A 5,870-nucleotide genomic window follows, 5' to 3' on the forward strand; every position below is an offset into this window, starting at 1 on the left:
ATCAGGCACAAGATATGTGGAAGCAAAAGTTAAAAGTAAATCAGGTTGTTGGAGCAGATAAGGTTGTTGCGGATGTTGAAGCCATTGGTGATAAGTCTGCTGTGTCGAGAGTTGAGGAAATTGACTGAGTCTCTTGCTTAACAGGGGAACCTCTCCAAAGCAGGGCCCTTCAGACCCATTCCTGCAAAGTAAACCTCAGTCCCATGCAGTGTACCCTCAGACATTTAATTTCCAAAAATTTGTGATACTTTCCAAAAAATTTATTTTTGGTTATTAGAATAACATCCAATAAGAGCTGAAGCATTAGCTGTAAGATATTTAATCTAACATTTGTTGTGATGATGGAAGATATTTGTTTATCATTACTGCAAGTGTAAAATATTCCATGTGCTTTGTACAGGCTTTTTTCGACGGTCGGGGATTTTTTTGGACTGACGTATGATGTGTCATTCGAGATGAATCTTTATCTGTTTGATAGGCTCAATCTGGGTGGTATGTACATCAACTCTAGGCAAGGTCTGGGTTTATTTCAATATTAATTTTCCTTTATAATTTCAACCTGTATGTTTATAAGTTTGGGTTACTAATATCCAGGTGCATAAAGTTGTTGAGGCATGCAAGAGCGTTCTCAGAGTACAAGATTACCCAAAGGGAATTGGATAGGGTTGGTTACTACAGATAGATGATACGTAACAGCAATGTGGAATGATCTTTTTCAAGTTTAGATGTTTTCACCATTCCTAAGATCGAGTGGCTTGGTTGTTCAGTGTCTGTTATGCCCCCCTCCGCCACCTACCCAAAATCTTCTGTAGACTAGCAGTTTCCTTTAATTTAATTTCTCACGGTAAATATTGAAGATTAATTAATTTCGCACGGTAAATGGAATCTGGCCCTAGCTTGTAAGTGGATTAACCACGTATATTTATTTATTTAAATTATTTCATTGCCAGTTTCCTCAACCACCACCCAACCACGAAAGTCGAGTACCGATGGGGGTGGTCGTTTAGTTTTGGCAGCTAGGAACGCCATGAAGCACAAATGCAACAGAGCCTCACCTTACCAGCACAAGGCACCGCTTGCTCTTCAATGCTTTTTAGCATGTCCGCGGGAAGTAAAGACCTTGAGACGACATACCTATTAATTAATTAAAAATTAGAAAAATTTTATTTGCAGTTCTCCATTTAGGAACTACATATGCAAACTCTTCATTAAATAGAAAAAAGTATTATTTTTATAAGAATATTATTGTAATTTTAAATAAATTTAAAGAAAAAATTGTCTAAACTTGCAATGTAATCCCCAAGTGGGGATTGTACGTAACATTGCTCAATAAATTAATTAATTATAAAATATATCAAAGTAGTAGCATTGTACGTAGCAAAATATATATATCAAAGTAGTAGGCAATTCAATATACTTTAATCAGGATCAAGAAATGGAACATAATTAAACATCGAAGAAGTAAAACAGGATATATATGCTTAATCACTGGGGGTGTGCAACCAGATCCGGATTCTAAAAACAGGGAGATTATTTGTCTGGATTAATCCGAAAATAATTCGATCGGATTCAATTCAGATATCCGGATTGTAACCAGATATCTAATTTTTTTTTCCTTTTTCGACTATAAATCTAGATTGTAATTAAATTTGGATTAAATATTAATAATTTTTTTTTAAAAAATGTTTTAAACTTTAAAAAATATTTTTATAGCACTTTTTTTTTTAAAAAAAAAAGAGCCGGTTATGGATAACCAGATTCGGGTTATCTCACCCACCTAGGTGTAATCCGGGCAGATGACTGCCCTCATGCACCCGGATTCTGAGTTTTGAATCGGATCGAAAAAAAATTTGGCCTGATTTTACACCCCTATTAATCAGATAAGAAATAAAGCAAATTTACTAGATCATCTACACAGGAAAACCAAAAGTGGAAAGAACCATCACAAAGAAATAAAATCGAAATCTAGGTCACAAATATTGACTATATCTCATTCTCATCACTGTGACCAACTATTCATTTTTCCTCTCGGGTTGGCCATGAGTCTCACCTAATCTTTTTAAATCTCAAATTTTTATTTAAATATAGCAGATTATTTTTAAATTGAACCAAGTATTTTAAAATCCTCCAAATATTTTAAAAGCCCAAAAATATTTTAAATTGAGTATTTTTAGTGTTATTGAACTAAACCTAATTTTAAAGCTAGCCCCTTTATTTTTGGAGCCCTAAAAATAATAGAGTTTTAGAAATCATTTTTTCAAATGATTTTATTTCTTTAAGAATATTATTCAATATTCATCATTTTATCTGGATGATTGTATTTCTCCAAAGAAATATTGATTAAAACTCATCGTTTTATTATTATGATGAAAATTATTTTTTTTTTATCAATAAAATAAAGTTATATTTTTAAATGTAGTCTCGTTCCATTTTATTTTCATTTCTCTACTCATGTTTTGCTTATTTTCATTTTGTCCAGATTTAATCTCTACCATTGAATTTAAATTACAAACCCTAAGATGTAGAGCTTAGATTAATTGCCAAAAACTCTAATTCTCTTTCCCTCTCTTCCTCTCAGCTCTCGCCCCCCTCTCCCCTACATCATCACCCCCCTCCCCACCCGTGACCGTTGCTTGACTCTTTACAAACTAGTGCTGCCATCGTCGATGACTCCACCACCACCACCACACCTCGCCGACTACACCCTTCCTCACTCTCAACCTCCCCACACCCTGTGCACGAAAACCCCTACAAACACCAACAGAGCCTCACTGCTTAGCCCACTTCAAACCACTAAAGTTATAAGTCAAACCACTTCACCCACACACTTCCCTCGCCACTCAACCATTTACGTTGTGGTATAAATTATATCTCTATGTCTCAATAAGTATTATGTTATGTAATTTGTATGGATGTTGCGGGTGTTGAGTTTGAATATAGGTATATCTATATTTATATATATTGACTGTATTAGTTGTGATAGAATGAGAAGAAGTGGGGTGTGGTTAGGATTGGAATGGAGTTGTAAGTGAAGCATGGAGATTGCAAATTATGGAGATGTATTGGTTGTTCTATTTGGAGTTAATTAGACTTTGAATTGAGTATATGTGTTGTATGTATTATTAAGCATCTTATTGGTTGAATATATTAATTGTAAAGGTTTGGTTTGTGTGAAACTATGAATGAAGCTTATTAATCTTTGTATATTGTAATTGTTTTGGATTCATGTACAAGGGAAGCTAATATGTTAGTATGTATTATAATTTGAATTGGATATATGGAAGGATGGAATGTAATGATATGAATTTGGTACTAAATACTAAAGTGATATTTTGCTTTGGGTTGTATAACTAGTTGTCGGTGTGTATAAAGCTTATTAAGCTATATAATTTTGATTGTGTTGGTGTATGTTGAATTAAGTATGCAAGAGTTTACGATATGGACGGTTTGTGTTCGAACTGGTTTTCTTGCATTTTACGTTGTGTGAGTTATATATAATGTATAGTTATAAGATGGTAAGCTTTTGGAGATGTATGAATGCTATTAAGTAGTATAAAAATTGTATAAAGATTCTCTTGGTAGAATTGGACTGATTTGCTATATTGAATACGTTAGTTATGATTGATTGTGAGGAAGTGATATATTGATGAGGAGCTTGTTATGGAGTATGTGTGTTTCATGTGTTGGATGATAATTTGGAAATATGTATTTATTGTCAAGAGGCTTATTAATTGAGTAAAGTGTTGAAAATGTTGGTTGGACAGATTATATGCATATTGAATGAAATACGAGGTTTATATGATTATATTTTATGTAATGGATAATGGCTTTAATTTATATGAGTATACCAGTTTAGTTGAAGAGTTGGTTCGATTTTACTTAAATACAATGGTTTCTAGATTGGAATCTAAATGAGGACAATGACATCCCAGAATTTGACAGATTTGAATATGTTGGGTGTATTATGTATGAACAATGGTGCAGAGGAATGCTGAATTGTTGGTTTCTAAATATTGGACAAATTTATTATATTGGATGTGAGAGTTGGGATTTGAAATGGAGTTTATTGTATACAATAAATAGATTTTAAGTGTAATCTTTAGCTTCATATGTACTTAATGTTTGAGTATGTAGATGGTTTATAATTGTATAATTATCTTGACTTTGGACTATACTACATAAATGCATTGTATTGAGATGTTTGGTATTAATGTATCAAGTTTGGATTGAGATGGTCGTGTCCTAAAGTGTTAGGATTAAATGGAGTTGTAGTGAAGTTTGAAAACCATGACAATATAGTTTGTTTTTAATTGGACATATTTTTTATATTTATTGTGTTGAATATAATAAATTATAATGAGTGATGTATTGGGTTGACTAAATAAGCTTGTATTGACGGTATAGTAGGTGTATGAAACTCGTAAAGTTTTGTCAATGCGTGATGTAGGTATATAAAGTGTTGACAGATTTCATGTATTGGATGTGTTGGGTTGGATTGCAAGGGAGTGGATGGTATGCATTTGGATAGATTTAATGTTTAATCTTTGGCTTCATTTTTGTTGATGTTTGAGAATGGAATGGGTTGTAGTTACATGATTTATGCTTGAGTTTGGATTATGATACCTAATTGAATTATCTTGAGATGATTGATGTGAACATATGGAGTAGGGATGGAGATTGATTGTTTTAAAATATTGAGAGTAAACGATGGAGTTATAGTGAGTTGAAAAGCATGATGATTAAGTTGGTTGTTAAATGGACATATTTGTTTAGGATAAATGTATTGGGTATGAATGAAACTTGTAAAAATAAATGGATGCTTTAAATGAATTGTATGTTAATCTTAGGTGATAAAAGAAAGGTAAGGTACATGTGTAAATTGATTGGTTGCATGTATTGGTCAGATTTGTGTACTTTGAATATATTATGTATGGATGGAGCTTATAACAACAAGTAAATACTTAAATGGATTGTGTGTTGATCTTAAGTGATAAATGGGCATGGTACATGTGTGTGTCTGTGGATTTTATATGTATGTTCGGATTAGATTCTATAATATGTATTGGATTATGTGATTCAGCGATCTTTTTTTAGGACTCGCTAGACTTATGGGAGCCTATCGATGCTTGGAAAAATAGATGCACTACCAAAGTGTATAAGGAAATGAAGTTGCACATCTGCTAACAGCAATTGCTTTTGACCTAGTGGTAAGCGCTTGATCCTAACAAGTGGTATCAGAGCGAGGTCACGGTTTCAAGTCCCCCAAGGTGTCGTTAGGGGGAAGATTATTGGATTATGGGATTCAATGATCTCCCTTAGGGACTATAAAGACTTATGGGAGTCTATCGATACTTGACATCCCAACCCACTAATGCACCTTGTGTGCATTGCAAAGCCCCTCATGCCCGCCCGCAACACGTATAGATGTGGAGCTCTACGCTGTCAAAGTGTTTAAGGAAATAAAGTTGCGCCTCTCTTAACAGCAATTGCTTTTGGCCTAGTGGTAAGCGCTTGATCTTAACAATATGTTTGTAGCTGAAGAAGTGAATGAGAACTTAAGTTGATGTTGGATTGGATTGCATGTGATTGGAGGATAGGTATTGTACTTGTAGTTTGAATCTAATGGTGAAGTGAGACTAATTTGTAAAGCTTGTTGGGTGATAGTTTTGAGGTTAAAGTGAAGCGTAGGAGCTCACTTTACTAGTTAGAAAGTGAAGTTAGGTTTTTAGCTTCATAGTTTAGACTTAGAACTTGTGAAAATGGTTATATTTCAATGATTAAATGCTTCAAGGATTAAGTGGTGACTTATACAAGTGAAATGAAAGGATAGTATGGAGGATGGTGACTCATCATTTTATTATTATGATGAA

This window comes from Juglans regia, chromosome 4, assembly GCF_001411555.2.
Source record: "Juglans regia cultivar Chandler chromosome 4, Walnut 2.0, whole genome shotgun sequence".
NCBI lineage: Eukaryota > Viridiplantae > Streptophyta > Magnoliopsida > Fagales > Juglandaceae > Juglans > Juglans regia.